This window comes from Crocuta crocuta, unplaced genomic scaffold, assembly GCF_008692635.1.
Source record: "Crocuta crocuta isolate KB4526 unplaced genomic scaffold, BGI_CrCroc_1.0 scaffold193, whole genome shotgun sequence".
Lineage (NCBI taxonomy): Eukaryota > Metazoa > Chordata > Mammalia > Carnivora > Hyaenidae > Crocuta > Crocuta crocuta.
Genome location: NW_027529624.1, coordinates 3443821 through 3470046, shown reverse-complemented (window position 1 = coordinate 3470046; position 26226 = coordinate 3443821). Strand labels below are relative to the sequence as shown.

The window sequence follows — 26226 nt, the reverse complement described above, 5'->3', positions numbered from 1 at the left end:
ACTTTTTAAGGTGGTTACTAGTAAATTTTAGATTACATATATGGCTTACATTATATTTCTATGGACGGTGATGAATTAGGCAAAGAGGATACAGAGGTGAACACAACCTAGTTCCTTCCCTCAAAAAGAAAATGAAGCACAGAGATATTCATGGGAAAACAGTGTGGAAGTCAAGTGATAGGATCCGAAAGATGTGGAAAAAGTAACAGGGAGAGCACCTAACTTAGAGTGAGGAAAACAAGGAAGACTTCTCAGAGATGATGACAGCTAGATACGACCTTAAAAGAAGACTAGGGATTATTATATAAGTGAGAAAAAACTAAAATGGCTTCCCAATGGAGTAGCTATTATTAGCAAAAGCCTAAAGGGGCAAAATAGTATACTCAGGTGGGGAATGAAAAGCAATATGGCTTATAAGGGTGTAAAATGTGAGAAGGGTGTGGCCAGAGATCAGGCTAGAGAAGTCAGTTGGATCAAAATAGTCCTCATAGAGCATGTTTGGATCGGGACTTATTTTGTAGGTGACAATAAACTCTGTGTAGACTCTAGTCCCAGGGAGGCTTTTCTTTCCTAATCTGTTTCACTGGGGGTATGGGAGCACTGACCATTTTCAATGGTTGATTGAATAGAGTCAGTTACAGGGACATTTCCTGAGAGAGGACCTCTTATAGCGCAGCTGGTTTCATGTCACTAGAATATCACATATTTCAAACTCATACAGCTGATGTATTTTAGCGCCTAAACCCTTAAATTTCAGCATTTACTTATTCCACTGATCACTGTCTGATATAATATTATATATTTGTTTGTGGCTCAGATTTCCTCAATGGAATGGAAATGTCATGAAGCAGAGACTCTGTCTTGTTCATGACTATATCTCTAGCATCTATAACAAAGCCTTTCATATATTTGGTATTCAGTAAATATTTTTGAACATATAGCGCATTAGGTCAGATGGTGGCACCTACTGGCAACAAATAGTATTGCAACCTAGCTCAATTATCTGTAGATACTTGTATAAGAGACTAAAGAAGCCAAATTCAATCAACAGGGTGTCATTATTTCTGAATGATGCTGACTTTACTGGCTCAAAAAATTAATTTCATCAGGTAGAAAGTCAGAGAAGGAAAATGCATATCTATAAAAATGAGGCAGCCTAGTGTTGTGGAAGTAAAAAACCTTTAGACTCAGACTGACATAGGTTTCAACTCTCAGCTCAAGCTTTTCCTTGCTGTGTGGCACTATGCAAAGAAACTCACATCTCTGTGCTCAGTATCTTCATCCTGAAAACGGGGTGATAAAACCAACAGTGTTTTGACATTGGAAATAACATATTTAGAGTGTGTTCTTTAAAGGATAGCTAATATTAGCTTCAATAGAAAGCTGTAAGAGGTAAGAAAATGGAATGATGTAGGAGGACCCTTCCACTCATTCTCATGCCTTTGGTTTTTCAGAGAAGGTAGTTTCTTTGCTCATCACATTATAGGTCATTTCCCGGCCTTGTATGGTGAGTGAATAAGGAGACATACAGATTGCTCAGGCTGCTGAGACCAGAAACCTCTCTCAGGTGGTTTTTCGGGCACTAGAAATCAATATCTATTGTCAAGCAGCTTCAAAGCTGATTATCTTGAAATGAATGGTCATGCCTCCTTTACAGGTCACCATCTTCCACTTGTTTAAAGATTGGCTGTAATACATTAGGCCCCTAATTAAGAAAGATGATGCTTGGCAAATGAGTTTTTTGAGCAGAATACTAAACCACTGGAAAACTCTTGGAGCAGGTCTTCTGGCATCCACACAGAGAGAACATATGTGGATAGAGTTGGTGCTACCTTAATTGGTAGTGGTGTAGGGATTATATTTCACTGCTCTGCTGGGAGTAATAAAGACTGATGTTATAATCAGTGTGGCTGTAAAGAAATAGAAACAGAATCTGAGCTGCTCTGCTATGCAACTAGAGCTGGTTGAAAAGGAAATGGATACTGCCTCAGCTAGTTGAAAACATAGACCCTTCACCTAATAAATACCCTTGGCAGAATGAAACTGGACCCTACATCTAATAATAATAGTATCTCTGTCATGAAGACAACCTCAGTTCAAATTCTTTGTCATTTGCTACCTGGTTAGCCTAAAGCATATTGCTTAGCCTCCCTGATACCTGGCTTTATCATTTATGAAAAAAGATTTTGAAGAATATGATAAACAAATAATTTATCATAACTGGCAAAGTTTCTGGCACAGAGAAAGCTTGCAAACAATGTCAGTTTCTTTCTCCCTTCTCTTTCCCTATGTACTATTCAAAACGTCTTTACATCTTCCACAAGTTCGCAACCTGTGGTCTATATGGACTTGAGAGTTGGGAACTATGAAACTCCTGATATTATATGTAAAACGTTCCATGAGTGCTGTCTTTTCCGGTGACATGTCTGTGGTTTTCAGCAGACTATCAAGGGGGCTTTTAACCCAGAAACAAGGTTTAAATTCACTAGTCCATATCTTTTTTTTAATGGTCTCATTCCTGCCTCCCTCTGAACCTTCATTACCTGCCATTTTCCTCCTCATTCATTATACTCAAACTACTCTAACCCTCTGTTCTTCAAACATGCCATGCTCATTCCTGCCTCAGAGCCTTTTGCTTTTAATTCTCTCTGCTCCCTAGATGTGGACATGATAAACTCAGCTCAAATATTACTTCTTGAGATAGTCCTTCTGTGAGCTCCCAGTCTAAGGAGCATCACTCCTAACTCCATCCCTTTCTATCATATGAATAATTAGTCTATGCAGGATATAGACTGCTCCATAGACTGGGTGGCTTAAACAACAGTCATTTATTTCTCACAGTTCTGGAGCTGGGGAAGTCCAAGATCAAGGTGCTGGCTGATTCAGTTTCTGGGGAGAACCCATGGTTTGCTGATGGCTGCCTTCTCACTGTGTCCTCACATGATGGAGAAAGAGCTATCTCTCTTTTCTTATTCTTATAAAGCTACTAATTCCATCATGAAGGACTCATCTTCATGACCTCATCTAAACCTAATTATTTCCCAAAGGCCGCATCTCCAAATACTATCACATTGTGGGTTAAGGCTTCGATATATGAGTTTTAGGGAGAAAAAATCCCGACCATATCAATATCATTACATTTTATTTACCTCAGAGCATTTATCCTTGCCTTGTTCATTGATCCACTCCCTTATTTATTTCATCTTTACCCGATGCTTCAAAGGGCATAGAGGAATGTGCCCTCCACAAGCATAGGAACTTAGTCTTATTCGCTATTGATTCACATCAATTAAAACAATAATTGGCACATAGTAGGCATGTCAATTACTGCAAGAATGGATGGATGGATTCTTGGATAGATACCTGGACAGATGGATGGATAGATGGATGGATGGATGACTTCTGAGTATATCCTTGTGAGATATGGAAGAAAGGATTTTTCTCCCCATTTTTGCAGATGAAGAAACAAAATTGGACAGATTCAGTGTCTTGGAAAAGGTCTAAGAGCAGTCTCTGGAGCTGACCACTAGAGTTGAAATTCCAGCTTTACCACTTAAATACTAGGTAATTTGGGGCAACTTACTTAACCTCTTGTTTTTCAGTTCTCATCTATAAAATGCTGATAAAAGGACTATATTATGATAGTCTTAGAACTGTTCATCAACATTCTGGCTCTCCTCTTTCAGGCACATGGTAAGATATCTCTTCGATGTCCACTTGAAGTTAGGTATGGCCATGGACTATGTATTGAGCAGCTATGTCATTTCCATATGAGAGTTTTTAGGAGTCAATGTGTGATCTGTCCTTTTCCTTTCCCTGACATAAAATGTTGAACATTCCAGATGGAGATTTCTCTATTAGCCTGGATCCTGGGGTAAACATAGTGTGAAAAAGAATTCCCATCGACCTACAATGAACATACATGAGTTAGAAACAAACGACTGAGATTTATTTGTTATCACAGCATAACCTGGTTTAACCTGACCAATATATATACCAAATCACTAAGCTCTTGTGAGGATTAAATGAGTTGATGGGATGGGGTGCCTGGGTGGCTCAGTTGGTTGAGCATCCAACTTCAGGTCAGGTCATGATCTCATGGTTCGTGAGTTCAAGCCCCGAATTGGGCTCTGTGCTGACAGCTCAGAGCTGGCGCCTGATTCCAGTTCTGTGTCTCCCTCTCTCTCTGCTCCTCCTCTGCTTGCACTCTGTCTCTCTAAAAAACAAATAAACATTTAAAAAAAATTTAAATAAATAGGTTGATGATGGGCACCTGGGTGGCTCAGTCTGTTAAGCATCTGACTTCAGTTCAGGTCATGATCTCAGAGTTCGTGAGTTTAAGCTCCACAATGGGCTCTATGCTGACAGCTTGGAACCTGGAGCCTGCTTTGGATTGTGTTCCCTCCTCCCCTTCACCCCGGTCCTTCCCAGCTCATTCTCTCTCTCAAACATAGATAAACTTAAAAAAGAAGAATATCTTCAAAAAATGAGTTGATGAAAGTATCATGTGTAGAACACCATCTGGCACATGGTAAGCACAACCTAAGTGCTTATGATTATTATTACTCAGTTAAGATTAAACCTAGGACTGGAACTCAGGTTTTCTGAGTAGAATTATGAAGGAACTTTTACTACATTTTGTTACTCTATGATCTACAAAAGAACAATTGAGAAGCAGAAGAGATAAGAAGTCTTCTCCCCACCTGCCAGCTGCCTCTGGTTCTAAGAAACCTAGCACTAGGAAGATGAGTGCTCCTGAAGACAAGTTCCTGAGCATTGGCTAGAGCAGGATCACTCTGGCCAATGATGTCAGTTTGGGGAGAAGGGCAGCGACTCATTTTCATGGGTTTCTCCCCCAGCAGAGCATCCATCCTTTCCTCTCCTTCTTTCTTGCAGCCCAGAGTGAAATTGTGCCTTGAGGGGAAATTTCCAAGCAGCACCAATTGCCTGGAATATCCTCAGCAGAACAGACAGTTCGAAGTTTGAAAGGAGAATAAGGCCACTTCTTGTCAATCTGTTTTGTGAGAAAACTAGGTTTGGTAACTGTGTGGATGCCTCTGTAAAGCTGGGACAGGCTTGAAAGAAGGTGATAGTATGTGGTCCTGTCTAGTTGGTATGATCTTTCACATTAACAGGAAGGAACAGGCATCAAAAATAATAAAGGTCATGGGTAATAAGAGTGATAACTAGCTACTGTGGTGTGCTTTTTAAATAAATATACCAGGTCCTTCTCTCAGTGATTTGTGGACCTTAACCCATTTAATCTTCACTGCACTATCAGGCAGTTATTAGTTTTACCATCCTTCTTGTAAAGATGAGAAACTAAGGCACAGAGATGCTAAGGAGCTTGCCACCAGTCACAAGGCAGAACCAGGACTCAAATCCAAGCACGTGGGCTCCAGGGTCCATGCTTCTAATCACCATGAGTTACTCTCACCTGTCTCATACTTCCATGCCTTTGCATGTGCTGTTTCCTCTGAATTTTTAAAACTTATATACAGGACCATCTCACTGTGGACCTGACCCTGAGTTCTCCTCCCATTCTCCCCTTTGAGGGAGGTTTTCTTTCTTCACTTTCTCTTTTGTGACCCTCTCTGCCTTGATTACCATAAATGTCACACTGTTATGTGACTTTTATGTGACTTTTTAAGGCCATGAGTGCCTTAGAGACGACATCTTAATAATATTAGCATCCTTGGTATCTGGCACAGTCCCAGGCACAAAATAAAAGCTAATTTATTGTTAATGAGCTGATATACAAGGATTTGAAAACCATGAGTACATAGAAGACAGCAGAACACACCAACGGAGAGTATAGACTTTGGAATCAGACTGCTTAGCTTCAAATACCATCCATCAATTTTTATAACTCACAGGTATGGCCATGGGAATGTTTATTTGGTTTTTTGGGGGGCCTAGGTCTGTGCATCTATACAATGGGAACAATAGCAGTATAAACCTCAGTGGGTCACTGCATGGATTAAATGAAATGATGTCGCAACGACTTAACCTGGGTCCTGGAACATAATAAGTTAATGAGTATATGCTTCATAAATGTTAGCTCCTTCTGCTTGGACATCATGGTACATGTCACAGTGAAGGTGCATTACAGCTATGCCTATCACTGACTAATGAGAAAATAGCTCAGATGAACAAGGCTAAATGATGGCAACTTGGCAGACTGAGGGGTATAAACCAATCTATCTGTAAAGCTGCTGTACTCCAGTAATTTAGTACATGCTCAACAGCAATCAGCACATGCTTAACATTTTCAATTCAGATGGATGGAGGTTGAGCAGTCAAAAATGGGGAAAAAAGAAATAACCCTGAGAAAATTGATTACACCATTACCAGTTATCTTCTGGGACCATAATAATGTAGCTTTCATTATTTCTTTTATATGCCAGTCTCCTACTGCAAATTGAAAATACTACATGCAATTCAGATATCTCTAAAAAGGAGCCTCGTTTTGAAAAGAAATGGAAACAAAACAATGGTATAAAAGCACATCCATCCCCACTGGATGTGAACTACAATTTATTATACTCAGTGTTCAAGCAGAATTACAGGTGAAGAACGTTCAGTATTAAGGTTTAGACTATTGACCCAATAAACTCAAGATGGGTCATCAAAATTATCTTAATAACTGGACTAGAGGTGAAGACAGTCAGCCAAAAAAGCTAACATGTTCAAATCTCTGTATCAAGATTAGCAGATAAAATATACACAGCATATGTTTAGGATCTACATGCTAATTGTGTTCATTGGAAAAGGAGTGGAAAAAAAAATATCCCTTCCCTTCCTATTCCCTCAAGGAAAAAAGACAGAAATGCTAGAAATTCATCATGTTTTCTGTGAAGCTAGTATGGTTCAATATTGAAGGAAGATGTTTAACTTAAAAAAATCTTTGAGTCTGCAAACTCTCTTTGAGCCATCACCTTCTCATCTACAGAAAATGCTGCTTCCAGGCACAGATTGTCCTCTGTATCACCAACTTGAGAGATCAAAAATATTGAGAAGCAGTAAAGTGTTGTGTTTAAGGGTTCAGATTTTAGGTCTAGATAGCCTACATTCAAATCTTAGTTTTAAAATTGCCATATGGGGGGGCGCCTGGGTGGCTCAGTAAGCGTCCAACTTCAACTCAAGTCATGATCTCACGGTTCGTGGGTTTGAGCCACGTATCAGGCTTTGTTCTGAAAGCTAGCTCAGAGCCTGGAGACTGTTTCGGATTCTGTGTCTCCCTCTGTCTCTGACCCTCCCCTGCTCATGCTGTCTCTCTCTCAGAAATAAATAAAAAACATTAAAAAAAATTGCCATGTGGCCATGGGAAAGTTACTTAGGCTACTCACTTCATAATGGAGATAATAATAGCACTTAGATCATGGTACTGTTGTAAGGAATTAGTAAATTAAAATGTTTCTTGAATAATAATCTCACAATAAATTTTAATCATTATTATGTGTCTGGAATATATTATTCATAAATATCCTTGACAAAAGGAGTGAAAAAAAGTATAATAATAATAATTATAATGCAGATCACTTTCAAACAAATAAACATTTTTAAAAAATTTAAAAAAAAACAAAGGGGAGCCTGGGTAGCTCAGTCAGTTAAGCATCCAACTTTGGTTCAGGTCATGATCTCACGGTGCCTGAGTTTGAGCCCTATGACGAGCTCTGTGCTGACAGCACAGAGCCTGGAGCCTGTTTCAGATTCTGTATCTCCCTCTCTCTGCCCCTCCTCCACTTGCATTCTGTCTGTCTCTCTCTCTTTCAAAAATAAACATTAAAAAATTTAAAAAAATTAATAATGCATAGCACTTTCATTGTTGCAGGTTCAGTTTTGAACAGGTTTTGTATATTAACTCTTTTTTTTTAATTGGAGAGAGAGAGAGAGAGAGAGAGAAAGCATGTGAGCAGAGAAGAGGGGCAGAGGGAGAGAGAGAAAATCTTAAGCAGGCTCTATGCTCAGTGCAGAGCCTGACACAGGGCTTGATCCCACTACCCTGGGATCATGACCTTAACCGAAATCAAGAGTGGGACACTCAACCAACTGAGCCACCCAGATACCCTTGTATATTAACTCTTTTGGTCCTCATAATAGCCTTTGAGGTAGTAGTATCAGGTAGAGGTGAACTAACTTGTCCAGGGTTACACAGCTAGTGAGTAGCATACTAGGACGTGAACCCTGACAGTCTGATTTTAGAGCTCCCATTTTTGAGCATTAACTCTATCTTCACTTCTTTTGAGCACTATGTCTGAATTTATTCACTACTCACTCAAAAAATATTCACTGAGAATCTACTCTAGGCTAAGTACCAACCCACTTTGAAATACATTACTAAAAAAATAGAGACACAGGGTCTTTCCCTCACAAATATTTAATATACTTAATACATATTTGTTTCTTTTAAGCTTGTCCATGTTCATTTTGTTCATATGGATAATACTGTTTTCCAGGTCTATAAGTCTTTATGAAGTCTAAACATTTGGTTTTATTTCTTTTACCTATCCCCTACCAGCTAAAAATATCCACATTTGGAACCCTAATATCTTGTACAATTCAGCACCAGGGACAGCAGACAAAACCTATTAGAGCATTAGGAAGATACTTTCTCTCAGAATTCATGAAGATTTGATATTTCAGAACACACACACATAAATTAAATATCCAGAAAATTTTTAGGAAGAATCCTAGAAATTAACAAACCCAAGTCCCTGGAACAGAAAGGGAAATTTGCATCCACAAGGCCATACATCTGAAGCCAAGAACTAAGTTCCTAGAACTAGTCTAGTTATAATTCATCTCAAGTGTACTGGTATCACCAACCAGTAAAATTATGTATATATTCAGTGACATGTGTGTGGCATGCACTGACAATTCCTTAAATAGGAATCAAGGAAGAAGTCAGGTACTCTGGTTTAAGCTCGAGAAGAATCCTTATTTGGCCAGTTAGGAAGATTCATTTCCTAATATTGTTATCTATTATTTCCTATTCCCTATATACTTCCTAATATATTTGAAGGCATGGGTGGAAACAAGTTTCAAGGTTCATTAGAGGAGAAACAGATCCAAGTTACTACTGACCCTGCCTCAGACACTGCATTTCTTTGACATCATTGAGTACATTAGAATTCTTTCCGGCCTATCAATGTTTATTAGATTTGATGCTGCCTAATTCTGATGTCCCAGAGGAAGGTGACTCACTCCCAGTAAGCGTGTTATCAGTCTCTAAGGACATGTCTAATCTGGATGACATCATCTTGTCTGGAAGATACATTTTAGGTAGATAGTTCTCAGAGCTCATGAAAGAAAAACTTTCCATTTGCTGTGCTTCACTAATCCCATTTCATTAAAGCAGCTATGAGAGGCTGAAAGGGAAAAGGATGTGATTCTGTGAAGGAATATAGAATTATAGATTTAATCATTCAAGACTACATTTATTATAATCATCAGTGCAAAGCTCTTCAAGGAGTCTCTATTGATATAAATAAGGATCACCCTAAATTCTTCTTCTCCAAGATGTTTTCAACAATTATTCAAGTACTAGCTATGTAATCATGGAAAGTTACTGAAGTCCTCTGAGTCTCGGTCACCTCTTCTGTATAATAAGGACTGTTTGACTTCTGATTCCTCACTGGGGCACTGTGAGGAATAATGAGATAATTTGCCTCCACATGGTATAAAACAGTGGTAAGCAGAAGCAGAGGAAATGGAGCACAGGTGACTGACTCCCCTAAGGAGGTTGAAATACAGTTGTTCTTGTTGTTTGTTTGTTTGTTTGTGAAAAAGAATGAAGGAAATCTCCACAAAGACTGGCATAAGGATTTTCCTTGTCACTGCCAATAAAATTCTTCAAGCACCCAAATGTTAAAAAGCCATGAGATCTGAAATGAGAATTGGCCTCAAGCCTCATATCTAGCACAGATTAGCTACTATACCCCCTTTCTTTCCCAACTTTTACTTCCTCAGCCTAAAAAACATAATTATTGTGCTGGAATATAGCTAGCTGAGCCAGCTAGGCTGGCAGAGCATGCAACTCTTGATCTTGGGGTTGAGAGTTGAAGCCTCGTGCTGGGTGCAGAGATTACTTAAAAATAAAATCTTTTTTTAAAAAATTAAAGAAAAAAGAATCAAGCTAGTTACTTGGATTAAAAGATGGATAATAATGAAGGGTCTAGCTGTGGTTTGGCTTAAATTCTTATTCTACCAGTCACAAACTGAGCAACTTTGGGCAAGTATTTACACACCAGTAAAATGTGGATAATATCAGCAATCATCTCATGAGGATGTTATAAGATTGAAAACGTTAATAGGTATAACATACTTAGAACAGTATCTGGCACATAATAAGGACTCAATAAATGTCACTAGAGAACATGCTAGACATAAAGTAGCCAGGCCCTTTGAGTAGGTACCCCCTTTACTAACTTCTCAGACAGAAGACTAAAGACAGAGGATTTTTTTTCTCCTCTGTAGATCTGTGTATAATGAAACCATATCTTATTTTTCATTTACTTATTTTTCTTAAGGCCATTCTTTGCTCACTGATGACAACTGCTAGATCTCATCAGAGATACTTTATTCTACATCACAAGGATGTGTGAAGGAGTGAATTCTATGGAAGGAAAGGAGAAGTGGGAAGGGGTCTGAGTGAAGGAGCAAGAGACCCAGGCTTTAAAGAAAAGTGAGGAAGAAGGCATGAAAGGAAGCTTTGTCCTCTCCTCCTAACATTTACAAATGCTAACTTCAACCTTTGTTGATTTGCCCAGCTCACCACGACTTTCTGTTGACATGAGTCCATAGCACAGAAACATAATAGGAATCACTGGAAAGAGTTTATGATGAAAAGGGGAGAGAGACAGGAAGGAAGACTCTAGTTAGGATAGACAGGAGGTCCAAACCTCCTCAAGCTCTGTGGGACAATTATAGGAATACCACAGGAATACTATTATAGTGGCTGTCTATGGGACAATGCTACGTAGTACAGATGACGACCCCAAATACACACGGGAAAGACACAAGATTTATCAGCACTGTCTAGGTTATCAGCCTCCATATGCTCTACATCACCCCCATTCAAACATTTCAAACATTTTTTTTTACTTCTTCAGCAGTTAGTAGAGTTTTGGCCTGCTATTCCAGTTATTAGGGTTTTATGACACAACTTCAGAAAAATAGAAAGAATGTGAATGGAGAGACGGGTCTAGAGATCCAAAAGGAAGGAGACGAGGAAACAAAACTATAAAAGCTGCAGGGACTGGATGTTACAGTCTGAGGCATTTCATGAGGATGGATTCTGGGGCACCCATGGGGGTGAGACAGAATGGAGAGGATTGAAGGGGATCTTAGAAACTTGCTCTAGGTTGTAAAATGGGCTCCTTTTATTGGTCGTCAAGAGGGCCAAGTATCACTTAAAATTCCTTCTAATTGCTAGATTGGACTTTCAAAAATATGACTTTATGTAGAGATTAACCCACAGTCCAGTAATCAGGGTTACGTACGTGCATACTAAAGTCTAAAACTTCACTCCCAGTCACTAAAGACGTGGGTTGGGACACACAAGCCCCTTTATTCTATTAAAGGCAAACCACTTTGTTCTTCTAAAGAATTGTTGGTGAAGGCAAGTGAGAAAATATCAGCAAGTTTTATTTAAACTTTAGGAATAAAGTTTAAAGGGAATAAAACAAAATCCTCAGTCTTTTCTTGAGCAGAAGGAAGAAGCATTTCACTACCACCTTTAACCCTAAGGGGAAGAAAAGCCAGTCAACAGATGATCTGTTTAAATTGGATAGGAGTTGACATGATGCTCACATCATCAGGGAAATTAATAACTCGAAGAATAGGAAATGTTCTATCCCTTGATATAGCTGCAAGAAAAATTGCTCAGAAATGTCTGTGCTGGGGACTCAACGGGGAGTGCAGCTGGAACGGGAGCCAGCCCTGGGGTCTCCTAGACCAGTGTTTGATAGCCAGGACAGTGAACAGCCTTTACTGGCATAAGCAGGGCAAGCATTGAGGAAAAAGGATCTAGGGCTATGAACTGTGGTCTGGGATGGTGGACTTAGAGCTGGGCAGAGAGAATCCAAGCTGGAGGAGGTTGTGCCTGGCTGGGAAGTAGCCCATCACCCACCAACCTTCGCCCAGCACCTGCCAGTCACACTACATCCATATCAGAATCTCCAGGGACTATCTTTAGAAATACGCATTCCCTCACCTTACCTGTGGAGACCCTGATTAGGAAGATCTCAGATGAGGCCTGGGCATGACTTTTTCATAAGCTTCGCATGTAACTGTGGTGAAACTTATTCACGTGCTAAAATTTCAGAACTGTCAGTTAAGGCAATCACAACTATTCCCTTTCTAACCAGACCATTAAAGCAATGATTCCACGTGTCACAAACTAGTCAATCAGAGACTTTTTTTTTTTTTCCATTTCCATAGTAAACTTTTTTCAGGACAAAATGAAGAAAAGGCTCACAATCTCTCTTAAAAGACCATGCAATCTTCTCCTCCTCCCCCCCCTTCCTTCTCCTCCTACCTCCCAGTCTCCTCCTCCTCCTTTTTAATTTCACACCAAAAACAAAATAGAGCGGCAATGTGTATATATCCTACATCAAAACATAAATGGGTTTTGCCACAAAGCTGTCTTCAAGCAGTTCTAGAGAGAGAATCACGTAGACTCAGGAATGCATGAGGGAGTCATGAGTGTTTCAGGAAGAGTGCTGAGAGGCAGGAACAAAAAGCAAACAGCTCACTCAGTGTCAAACAGAGATGGTTCCCATTAGGATTTGAGCTATAAAGGACCGGTAGCACTCCAAGCTCAATTCAGAGGATTCTAGCAAGATCAGGAAAGGAGGGGTGGTGGCCCAGGGGCAATGAAACCAGGGGCTTCAAGGACCCAAGTGGCAAGAGTCAAGAACAGCCAGTGTCCAAATGTTGGGGCTTTGATATCAGTTGGCTGATCAAAGACACATCATCTGTGATTGACAGCATAGTGCTTCCCCAATACCAGCTCCTGGACATGAGAAGTAGCTAAGGAACTAGCTTAAAATACAGATTCCCAGGCCCCACCCCATTGTGATCCTCACCGCTTTCTGTCTTGTTTATGGTAATCATCTACTCAGTCCATAAACATGTATAAAGTGCCTACTACATGCTCACTAGTCTGCTAACTGTGTGAGGACAGGAAATGCATCTAATTTGCTCAGCCTCCATGTCTAGCACAGTGCCTAACTAAAAACAATATCTATTCATTCAAAAAACATACACAGAAGTGCTTACTATCTGACAAGCTGAGCTAGGCACTGGGCCACAGTAATTAATAAGTTTGCTCGCTATACTATGTCTAGCAGGGTAGACAGCCCAGGGGTCAATAAGGCACGTCAACTTGACACATGCTTGAACAATACACATAGACATTTCTTACCTTCTGAATCCACCCCACACAGGAGCCAGGGAGATTATCCTAAGACACAAATCCAGCCACGCTGCTGCTTGGAGACAGTCAATAGTTCTCCTACGATGCCTCTTCCCAAAGGTCTGTAGGCTCCATGTAGACAGATGGCTAGAAAGGAAGTTTTCATCGTCAAATAACTGTGGAAGCCTCTGGGATAAATTAAATAAAATAAGTCAAGTTTCTTTTTTTTTAAATTTATTTGTTTTGATAGAGAGCATCAGTGGGGAGGGGCAAAGAGAGAGGGAGAGAGGGAATCCCAAGCAGGTACCAAACTGGCAGCACAGAGCCCAATACAGGGCTGAAATCCATGAACCATGATGACCTGAGCCAAAACCAAGAGTTAGATGCTCAACTGACTGAGCCACTCTGGCACCCCTGAAACAAGTTTCTTTAATGCAGGATTATGATACCAATGAGTCTTGTAAATCTCTAAAAGAGGGGGTAAGTACAAAAAAAGGGGGGGAGTAGCATTCAGCACATTCCCCTTCTTAGTTGACTGTGGCCCTTTTGGGGGAACTTCTTAAATAACTAGTGCTTAGAGAACAGACTTTGGGAAATTCTGGCTGGCCACATCATATCCAACATTCATATTATGTGTCATAGGGTCCTCTATGATCTCCTGCACAAGCCTCTACTTCCCACTCTGGTTCTTGCACTTTGCTAAAACCAAACTCCCTCTTACTTCCAAGACTTTGCTCGTGTTGCCTGCTCCCCAACACACACACACACACACACACACACACACACACACACACACACACACACACACATTCTTCAAGCCCTGGAACATCCTCCAGGACACACAGAATTTGCCTGAAGACAATACATGTCCTTGAAGAGACAGCTCAGACATCAGCGCCACCAGAAGCTTCTGCTGTTCGGCTGCCTCTTCTGTATGTCCTTAGAGTCCTCTCTCACAATTCCCACACAGCGCTCAGGGTGCTCTGTGACCGTGGTCCTGCTAGCATGAGTTTCTGGAGGGAAGGAGTCTTTCTAAGGCTTTATTTCTCTCCTATACCAGAGTTTCTCAACCTTGGCACGCCTGACATTGGAGCTGGATAATTCTTTGTTGTGAGAGGCTGTCCAGTGCGCTGTTTGATGTTTGGTAGTATCCTTTGGCTCTACCCACTAGATGCCAGTAACATCAGCACAACCGTACCCCCTCCCCCAAGTCGCAAGAACCAAAGAGTCTCCAGACATTGTCCGATATTTCCTGGGAGAACAGAACCATCCCTACCTGAGAACCACTGTCCTGTATCTAGTGCAGTGCCTGGCGCTCATTAAACAAATGTTTACTGAACACGTGCCCCTTTTCAGGCCTTTTCCAGACACGGGTAATAATACAACTCTGAACAAAACACTTGCCCTGCCTTTAAGCTATAGGAGTCGAGAAGTAAACAGACATGATTACGATTGTAATAATAAACATAGTTCTATGATGGCTGAGAAAGACTTGTCTATTTCATTCATTTTATACCTCCCAGCTCCTAGGGCAGTACCTGGTACATCCTAAGAGCTCCAATAAGTATTTGTTGATGAATCCTATTAGCTAAAATTTACAGAGCACTTATTATGTGCCAGAAACTGTTCTAAATACCTTATGTATATTAAATTATTTTAGCTCCATAATGAACTTATGAGTTTCTATTATTATACTCATCTATAGATAAGCAAACTAAAGCATAGACATTTTAAATAACTTGGTAATGATTATATAATGAGTGCAAGGCAGGGTCAAGACTTGAACACAGGCGAGACGCCTGGTTCCAGGGTCCAAGCTCAAGTGTCCCACATGTTTTTTACCAAGGATGACCAACGCTGATAGAAACTTCCTTTGGATTGGCATAACAATAACACAATTAAATTACTTCTTTTATCTCATCCTTAGCACCATTTTATTTGAGAAAACTTGAAGCACAACAAGGTTAAGTAACCTGAATTCTCCCATAATGGTTAAGTGCCTGAGCCGACTTTTGTGCTCTGACAGTGGGGACCTGTGTCCTTAACTACTATGCTATACTTCCCCAAATATGGAAGCATAATAAGTAACCATTAGGTGACTGAATGAGGAATGGTCTACATGCTTTCTGCATCCCCCACACCACCATGCAGAGAGCCTAATATATAGCTGGAACCCCACACATGGTTTTTTAAATGATGACAGTGAAGTATAAGGGATGGGACACTCGGTTAGGGATCAGATCTGACTTGTCCTCCTGATTCTGCCTTGGAGTCACTGTGTGACCTTGAAGATGACTCCCACACAACCAGGCCCCCACTTGGTATCTAAAATGGGAGGTTTCAGATTTCCGGAGTTCCCTTCAGCTCTGATGCTGATTCCAGCAGCCATAGTCCTGAGTGAACCCAGAAAGCCCTCTTTCCATCACAACCAGGTAAAGCTCCTCCCTTGACTGTCCTGATTGGTTTGTTTACCTCCTGATGCAGGTGCTGTTTTGGTTGCCTAGCAACACAATGATGGAGACTGCCAGTTCCCAGAGGAGAAATGAATGAATGAGCAGAAATATTCACACTGGGAGCAGTGGCCACAGCTAGAGCAGCACATTGCACATTTCATAACTCCACCTGTCTGGAATGTGCTTTTCATATAATGCTGATACAGCAGCCTCATGGGGAATCTGGAGGTGGAAAAACTTCTTATGCACAGTCCTACCTGCCCATAAGGATGTGACCCTATCACAGAAATCACAAGCACAGAAGTGTGTTTTAGTATCACTAATAAAAGATTTTCCTCTGCTCTCTTCCATGTAAAAAACTACTGTTTCCTGTGTTCCACCTGCCTTTAAATGTACATACAGATTCTGGGTTATTGGACAGGTTGTATACAGTGGAATTGATCCCCAGGACCACTCTGAAAAACAGGCAGAACTGAAGTTCAGCAGATAGGGAAAACTTCAAAAAACTTAAGAGTAATGCTTCTGAAATAATGTAGATCTGGGTTTAATTCCTGGCTTTGCCACTTATAAACTGTGCAACTTTGAGTTAGTTTTATAGCTTCTCTGAGCCTTAGTTTCTCCATCTGTAAATTGGGGATATTAATATCTATCTCAAAGTGTCACTGAAATAACTAAGTAAGATATTAGAGGTTGAAGCACCAGATCACATGCTGGTACATGGATACACAATTCTTACCATTATTACTGTTACTGTTTAGGGTCACACACTACTTAAATGATAAAGCCGGGATCTGAATACAGGTCTCCAGTAATGCCAAGGGCAATTTTTGTTATTACTTCATTCCTGCTTTGAAAGGAAAAGCCATAGCGTGCATTCTTTCAGCAAATACTTATAAGCCACTATGTGACGGTGCTGAAAATGATACCTAACTCTTACACAGCAGTTTTTATATCAAGCAGTGCTTTTGCATGCATCCTCTCACCTAATTTGATGGTCATTTCTCTGATGTTTGAATGGAGATCATTTTGGAGAAAGCATCGGTCTGCCTCTGGAAGTTAAATTCTACTCTTTGCTCAGGAGCTTGAAAGCCAGGAGAGGGAGCCCCATCCCGCAGTGCAGAGGAGCCAGCCCAAGGGCATGCTGGCAAAGAGCACTGAATGACCAGCTTAGGTCCCTGATCCTGTACCTATGAAATACGTGATCATAGCAAGCTCACTTACCACTGTAGGCCTCAGTTTTCATAATCTGTAAAATGGGAATGTGTTTATGTTTACTTCTCAGAGTTGTTGGGATAATTCAGTAAGCAGATGATTGCAGAATGCTCGGCTCAGTGCTCCCCATGGCAGCTACCACAATGATGATATCACTATGCTCTTTATTACTGTTCCAGAGTCTTGCCTGTACTATGGGTATCTTCCAGGGAAGATGGGCCAAGGTGGAATGCCATGGTCAGTCCATCATCTCTAAGGGTCAGAGGAAAAGAGAAGAAAGTGAAAGAGGGAGGAGAGGGGCACCTGGGTGGCTTAGTCGGTTAAGCGTCCGACTTTCGCTTAGGTCATGATCTTGCGGTTCGTGGGTTCGAGCCCCGCATCGGGCTCTGTGCTGACTGCCAGCTCAGAGCCTAGAGCCTGTTTCAGTCTGTGACTCCCTCTCTCTCTGACCCTCCCCTGTTCATGCTGTCTCTCTCTCTCTCCTAGAAATGAATAAAAAACATTAAAAAAAAAGAGGGAGGAGAAAAGGACCACATTTTCCTGTCTTTGTAGCTGAATCTGAGAAGGTAGGGACAGAGATGGATGCCACACGTGGTGGATGCTGTTGTAAAACCCATGGTCCAATAAAGCAGTTGTAGTCGGAGACAAATAAGATAGAGACCAGTGGTGCTTAAGGCTGGGCTCCACATCTCTGGGGGCACACTCCCTCATAGCCCAGGGATTTAGGGGTCTGCTCATTGTCAGAGCTCTAAAATGATAAGATTTAAGTGTTTCTTTTCTTTCTTTCTTTTTTTTTTCCGGAAATCTAGGAGTTGATCATTTCAATGCAAATAAAATGGGAAAAACCTGAATAATATTTATTATATACCAGGCATCGCCCTAATTTGTATGTTTTAACAGATTTCACCCTCATGCAACTCCCAAAGGTAATTATTATTATTACCCTCTTTGTGTAGATAAGGAACCTAGGCAAACAGCTTGCCCAAAGTAAAAAACTAAGAAGTAGCAGAGAAAGGATTCAAACATGGTATAGTTACAGCTTTCATGTTTTCAACAGCTACAGTTATTGCCTTTTCATGTAGGGAAAGGCAAAAAGGGAAAAAGAAATCCATTCTCAGTGTGGCCTGGCTATTCCTGTGGTGACTGAGCTTGGCTGAAATGACCGAGGGTCTGTGTAGAGGCCAACCAATGCAGCATCATTATTATGTGGGATTTAGGATGGAAGGAAAATGACATGGAAGGGGTAGCTTCTTTGTTGTGTTCCTGTGCAGACAGACTCCAGATCCTCAAAGTGGTAGAAACGGAGAGCAAGGGCGACTTTAATCCAAAACAAACAAACAAACAAACAAACAAAAAAACCACGTGGGTTTCCCAATTCCATGCTGGTTCTAAGTCAAATGAAACTAATAATGAAGTTATGGTGATGGTCAGGCACTTTCATGTTAAAGCTTCACAACTGTCCTGCGAAGCGAGTTCTATTACCTTATTTTACAGCAGAAGTACCCAAAGCTTGGAGAAGTGAAGAGGCCATTCCAAGACCTCACAGCCAGACAGGAAGCTGTGGATGTAGGACTCCAAATCAGCTCAGCAGTGCTTAACCTTGACTATATGATGATGTCCCCTTGGATGCTGACAAAATATATACCTACTGGTGAGAATATATGCCAAAATATATACCAGCAATGAGAACTGATGCCCACGTGTTTTCATTGCCCATCCCCAGGGAGCTGGTACTCTTTCTGTCCCCCTATAGCTGCGTGAGTTGTGGTGAAGGCAGATGTATTAGAACATTACCTTGAAAGTGACTTGATCAACTAAAACCTTCAAGCACCCTTAGTTGCAAAGAACACCCACTGACATCTGCCTCCCCTTAAGGGGGGACTCCAAGGATTGGGAAACTTATTTTTCTGGTTGCCATGACAACCTTTTTGCAACGTCAGCAAAAATGCTCTGTGCTACAAACAAGCAACCATAAAACCACTGAAGATCTTTAGCTCACAATCACCTCAGCTCCAGACCATGCCATGCCCTTTCAGAGAATTTACCTAGGGATTCTAGAAAAGAACTGTAGATGTTAGGACATTCTAAACCCTCCCCTCATTTTACTAGGTAGGGCTCAGAGATGAACTGAATTGTCTCATGTCAGGGAGTAAATTAATATTTTGTTTTTCTTTTATTCTATACCTCACCCCATCTTGGTAGGACATTTTTTAATCCAAAGATGAAAGTGATGAAAGTTCTCTCACTTTTACCTTTTTAAAATTTCTTACAAGTCAAATTTATTTTTAATGCTTTTTAATTAATTTATTTAAAAATAAAAATTATATCTACTTAAGGCATATAACTTGGTTATTTGCATATACATAGTGAAATGATTACTACATCAACCCTCTTTGGATAGACACCAGGGCCCTTTTACTCTTGCATGTGGTAAGACTTTGTGTTTTAACCCTCACAGGCTAATTTGCATTCGTACCCCCTAATTAATCTTTAATTACAGGAATTCATCTTTGATTGTGCACATTTTATGCTCCATGATAGATAGAGAGGAGGAAATATTGCAAGGTCTTTTTTGTGAGCTTAAAAATCTTGCCATGGATGGATAACAAAATTAACTTCGCCCTTGTTGGCAAGTGTGAAACTTTCCTGACTCAGGACCTATGTTTCAGTGGCAGCTCTGTCATTCACTAGCTGTGTTATGTGATACGAAGCTGTGTGTGTTAAAAGCAAATATGGCCTTCGTTGTCAGACAGAGTCTTGAGTTCTCACCTTAGCTATGTATTACCTAAGTCACTTTGTGCAAGTCTGTTTCTTTCCCTATGAAATGGGAATAATATCTCCTTAATGGTGTAGGTCTGTGGGTATGAAAAGCATTTAGCACAGTGCCTGGTACACAAAAAGTGTTCAATAAATGATAGCTACTATTACTCTAATCCATGAATACTACCTGATCTGCCTACCTCACAGGAGGGCACATGAGAGACTTTGCAAACTACAGGATTTACATATAAGAGGGCTTATTGCTACAGTTGTTTTGTTATTATAAGGACTTAATCACCTTTTTTTAGATCAGTTAAGAATAGCAGATGTGAGTTCTTTTTATGAAAAATAAGTATCCTTTTTAACCACTACCAACACCACCCTGTGGGGTTGGATTTCTTACTGAGTGGTGAGACAATGTGTACACTTATCACTTTGGGTATATTCATATATATGCAAATTCCTGAGCTGAATTGTTCCCTGGAGAAAGGATCCTATGACTCAGTATAGTTCTTCCTTCCGGGACCCATTGGGAGATTCTTGGTTAAAAGCAAGAGAAATAATGTAGACTGTTTAACACAAGAAGGGAATTTTGCAGAGATGGACGATTCACAAAATAAACTTGGATGGGGGACAGGGATGGCAGGAAGAATCAAGCTTGTGAAATCAAAGGAATCTGGGGGTGGGCCAACAAGATTCAGGACCAAGCAGCAACCACTGGTCCAACCTCCTTAGGATGCTGCTGCTGCTGTCATCATTAGTCTGATAAATCTCATGGCCAATCTCTCTCTCCCTCCATCCTTGTCACTTTCTGGAGAGACAAAGTCCCAGGAGTGAGCATCTAAATGGCCCAACTCAGGTGACATCCCTCCCTCCAGTATTTTTGGGGACTGGGAGTTAGCAAGTTGTTGAAGGATCTGACCCTGGAAATTACCAGGTCCCCACACCATGAAAAACTCCCCCCAAAGAAATGTGGAGGCATAAATACAAATATCTTCCAGGAAGCCATCTCTGGTCCAGCTCTTATTTCATTGATAGAGAAGGTTCAGAGGGGTTATCCCATGATTGTGTGTCAAGTCTTCTGGCTTCCAACCCTACATTTCCTCTCTTACATAAAAGTCAGAAATTTATAAAGTCATAAGCTGTTTCTCCAGCTTTAAACATTATCTCAGGGCGGGGACAAAAGGGACTGACTATGGAGAGTCATTATCTGTTTTCAGGCTCTTTTCATTATATAAGCTCAGCCCATAAGAATAAATAATGCTGGAATGCAGTTGACCTCCAATACTTGATGGGAGAATCTCATTACTGCTAAACCCTGGTGATAAATATAGAGAACTGGCTATGATACATTGAATTTTCAATAGAAACCACTAAGTACTTCTGCATCTAACTGCCTTCCCCCCCCTTATTCACAGTGCAATAAAAAATAATTTTCTATGCCATAATTTTCCTGGTTTCTCATCTATTCTTCTATCCCACTGTTTCCTCTTTTCTTTCTTTGTTTAAAACTGATACTAGTGAAGCTATTTGAATTTATAGACCTAAACAAGTACACCCTTTCTGTTTTTCTCCAAGTGACTCTCCTGTGCATATTTGAAAGTCAATATTCTTTTTTTTTAATTTTTAATGTTTTATTTATTTCTGAGAGAGAGAGAGAGACAGCATGAGCAAGGGAAAGTCAAGGAGAGAGGGAGAGACAGAATCTGAAGCAGGTTCCAGGCTCTGAGCTGTCAGCACAGAGTCCGACGCAGAGCTTGAACCCACAAACCGTGAAATCATGACCTGAGCCGAAGTTGGGCACTTAACCAACTGAGCCACCAAGGTGCCCCTGAAAGTCAATATTCTTAAAAAAGAAAGAAAGAAAGAAAGAAAGAAAGAAAGAAAGAAAGAAAGAAAGAAAGAAAGAAAGAAAGAAAAATAAAAACAAAACTACAAGTAAGTCCAAATCCTAGAGTTGGGAGAAGTCAGAGCTGTTCACTGACCTCATTTCACAGGTAGGGGAAACTGAAGCTTAGAAAGGATATGCCAGGTGGGTAGAGGCGGAGATGGGCCAAAAATCCATCAAAGACTATGTGGGGTTTATGAGCTGAGATTCCTTCAATCCTCTTGATCTTCTTATATCCACTACTGTCATTATCTATGAAACTTGGAAAGGATTTGAGGTATTGCCTAATCCAGAGGTGGAAAGTAGTAGCCAAAGGGGCAAATCCTGCCTGTACGTGGGTTTGATTTTCCTCAACAATCTTGGCTCACACAGTCCTTTAAAAATTTTTTTAAATTACTCACCAACATTTAAAAACTTGGAGATTTAACATAATCTGATTTTTTCTTACCCTTTAATGAAAATCAGATCATCTGGCAACTTAGGGTCCCTACTGCCATTCGGTAAACATGAGCTGTTGAGACACAGCGTGCCCCCTTAGGCAGGTGTACACACCTCAGTGCACCACAGTCTCCACCCCGCCCTGTTCTATCACACTCTGCCACCTTCATTTGTTACATTACTGCCTGTCCCCAACAGTATTAAAGTTTCTGATTCCTGAGCCAGTTTTCCTCCTTTGCTTACTGAAGTCGGGTTGCTCCCTCTTACTGACTGAGGTCACTTACTAAGGGCCGTTCAGTAAGTGGAGATGTTGGAAGACAAACTTCCAAGGGCTCTCAGTCCTTGGTTGCCCTTTCTTCTCTCGCCCTAGGTGGTCGCATACAGTCCCAGGTCAGAACACTCCCCAATGCACATCTCCAGCCCCAGGCTCACATCTGTGCTTTCCACTTGGGTAACCAGCCCTCACTTTGGGCAAGTCGCTTCATCTTTTAGTGCCTTCATTTCCTCATCTGTGATATGGAGGCAATGAGAGTCCTTTTCCACTACACAGTTATTGTAAGAATTATACATACAATTGGTTAATCTATGTAAAACAATTTGAAGAGAACCTGGCACAGCTTTTGTTGTAGGCTGCCTAATGGGTTTCTCAAATGTCCACGATGAAGCCATTAATTCCATTCTGCTTCCAACCTGTCCTTTCCTAGTCTTTCCCCATGTTGGTAAGAGCACCATTATGCCAAGGATGGCTGGAGCTGAACACCTGGGAGTCATTCTTCATGCATCTGTTTCCTTAAATCCAATTCATCATCAAGCCTTTCCATGATATTCTTAAAAATATTTCAGTTGGTCCACTTTCCCCATCTCCGCTGTCACAACCTTGGTCTAAGTGACCATCATCTCTTGCCTGAACTCTTGCAGTTACACAATAACTATGCACCCCTCCCATTCATATGTTGAAGCCCTAACCCCCAATAGAATGGTATTTGGAGACAGAGCCTTTGGGTGTGACCAGATTTAGGTGAAGTCCTGCTGGTGGGGACCTCATGATGGGGTTATTGTCCTTCTAAAAAGAGACACGAGAGAACTTCCTCTCTTTTTCCCTGTCATATGAGGACATGGGGGAGAAGGCAACCATCTACATACAAGCCAGGAAGACAGCTCCCAAGATAAAGAGACCACAATGGCACCTTGACTTTCACGTCCATACCTATGACAAAATAAATGTCTATTGCTTAAGCCAGCCAGTCTATGGTATTTGGTTATGGCAATGAGAGCAGACTAAGACGCCTAAACTGGTCTCGCTGCTTTTTTCATTCTTTCTCTTCCAAAATCCATTCTCCACACAACAGCAAGAGTAGTCTTTTAAACATGTCGCAGAGCCCCTTCGATGGCTTATTTTTGCCCTTATAACAAACAGAAGCTATTCAGGCTGCCCCCCGCCCCCGGGTTCTGGGGAAATCGGCCCCGTGCACCTCCAGCTTAGCGCACCCCCTCCTTGCTCAGCACTCTGGGCCATCGTAGTCTCCACTTGTGGCCTCAGAATCACGGTGCGTCTGCTGCCCCCTGCCGGCGATGCTCTTCCTCCAGCCCTGCAATCCCTTTTCTCTTTCAACTCCGTAGAAAGCGGCCGCAGGAAACCCACCTATTCTACAGCGTCCCGAGGCCCCTTTCTTATTTAACATCAACTTTCCTTCCCATAACAGTATGACATTTTTTCTTCGTGTACCTTCATTTAACCTGCCCCCATCCCGACTCCACGCAAACTACAGGAGGGCGACAGACTGTCTGGTTCCCGTTGCCCCCCCTCCCCCCCGCGCTGAGTGCCAGGCACACTACCTGAGAGCGCGCAGACTGTGCTGCAGCGTTTCTCTGAGGAGCCTCCTGAGGTCCCGGAAGGTCAGGTGCCTTGCTCAAAGCTGGCTTCCAAGGACGCTGCCCTCTTCGCACTCCCCAAGGGGCGTAGAGACGCTCTTGGGATGGAGAAAGATCACCGCACTCGGCTGCCTGAGCCGAGAGACCTCAGAGTCCGGAAGCAACTTTCCCGCGTGGAGAGNCCGGCCCGACCCTACGACGGACAGGGCGGAGCGCGGGAAATGCCTGGGTCCCGGGAGCCCCCGGGCGGACAGGCGCTCCACCCAGGTCTTCAGACCCCTCAGGACCTGTTGCCCTGGGCAAGGGGTCAGATTTGTCACGCCGTTGCCTATTTCCAGCCTTCCTGAGGCGCAGGAGGAAACCTCCGAGCGGCTCCCTGGCCGAGCTCGCAGCGGGGACTAGCCTTGATGCCGCGCCCCGGCGCCTTTATTCAGCCTCTGTCGGCTCCCCCGTTGTGTACCAGGCACTGTGCTGAGCCCTGGTGGCAGTCAAGACGGGCCTTGTGTGTGTGGGGTGGGGGGGTTCCTGGGGCCAAGAAGGACAGTAGGAGGAACACTTTCCGAGCACCGTAGTACAGGGGACACGAGGTGCAGAGTGAGGCAGCCAGGACGGCTTCGGAGCGGAGGCGACCTTTGAGTGGGGACTGGAGGAGGCGGAGGAGGGTTTGCCTGGCTGAGTGGGGGGGGGGCTGTGAAGGGGGAGGGCTTCTGGGAAAGCGGGAATTCCAGAAACAGGAAAAGGAAGCCGAAAAAGTCCAGTATCCCATTAGACAATCACGAAGGACCAGGGCTTACTGTGGGTAGGGAATGAGCTGTCGGCACGGCTGGGGGCTACACCATGCCCACACCTTAAAATGCAGCCGTAGACTGTCTCGAATTTTGTCCCGGGGTGGAGTGCAGTGGAGTTCTGACCAGTGACCAGGTCACTCTGGCAGCTCTCTGGAAAATGGATGGAGACTGGAGCATCAGAGAGCGGGTAAGTTGTGGTTGCTGTTCGGACTTGGCTGCAGATACTCGGGGCCTAGAAAGCAGCCCCCAGCTGCCCAGGAGCCCTGTTCCCTGGCCTCTGGGCAAGGATTTGGGCCAGGAAATGTTGCCTCTGGGATGCTTGCTTCTGAAACCTGCAGGTCACTTTTGTTTCTGGAGGCTTCGACCTCAACCTTGTCATCAGGCATGGACCCTGGGGGATCGGGAATGGCACCTCTCGCCTCCTCTTTCTGTCTTGCAGAGGCACAGTCTCAGCTGTTAGAGGCTGTAGTAAAAAGCGAGGTGTCACTGGGGAGTCAGGCCAGAAAGTCACTGTAGCTGTGCGCCTTGGGATCTGAATTTCACATTTCTGATTTAAAAGGAAATATCATAACTACCTTTAGAAGGTCGAGTTCCCTGGAAAAAGACTCAGAGATTCTGAAGTTGGTGTTTAGGGGGGTGCAGGGGTGGTCTCAGTGTCCAAGGGGATGACAGGTGAGGAAACCAGGACAGGGCAGAGGGAGAGGAGATCTGTGATGCAGTGCAAAAGAGGCCTCAGTTGATCCCCCGAGGCATGGGGCCCAGGCCTTGGAAGCCCCTTGTGGACCAGCCAGTAGATGCAGGAGGGCATAAATGGCTGTCCCTTCAGCAAGCCAGTTCCTGAAGAGGGACTCAGCCAGCAGTCCTGGGAACAGGGCATAGGGGAGGAAGGTCTTGGAAGGGATTGAGGGCTGTCCCACAGCACACACTCTGCAGGATGGGTTTGTGAAGTAGATGTGATAACTTGACAGAAACTGGTTTGCATTGCATCTGGTGCAGAGCAGGCATTTAAAAAGTGCTCATTTCTCTTGCCTTTAAACTTCCTGGTTGCATCTGAAAGTGATTTTGGGAGTTAGAGTTGGGTAAATGGGCTTTAGAGGAAAGGACCCTTAATAATAATAGCCACAATGACTACCACTTCCTGTTATTGAGTGCCTGTTATCTATATGCATCCTCTCCTAGTTGTCTAGTGATATTCTGATTCAGGTACTTTAACTCTTGTTTTACAGTTCACCCAGTCTTTTCTAAAACCCAACAGAGTATGTGTCCTTTTGCCATAAAATAATAGCAATAACAACAAGAGCAGCAGTCAAAGCAATATGATTTGTTATACTCCATGAAGTTATTTCGTTCGTGGTTTGAGTGATTAATTCATTTATTTATTAATTATTAATTCAA

At 42.2% G+C, this 26226-nt stretch overlaps 1 long non-coding RNA gene across 2 annotated transcripts; it reads right to left on the bottom strand.

Moving 5' to 3' along the window:
* Window positions 1-3979: 3979 nt before the first annotated feature.
* LOC144229856 (uncharacterized) lies at window positions 3980-24203 on the bottom strand. 2 transcript variants are annotated; one of them, XR_013334633.1, is made up of 3 exons: window positions 24008-24203; window positions 13430-13567; window positions 3980-4216 (listed from the first exon to the last, which is right to left on the bottom strand). It is a non-coding gene; the product is annotated as an uncharacterized LOC144229856 (long non-coding RNA). The 2 variants fall into 2 exon arrangements; XR_013334632.1 differs by lacking the exon at window positions 24008-24203 and adding an exon at window positions 17095-17330.
* Window positions 24204-26226: the final 2023 nt, after the last annotated feature.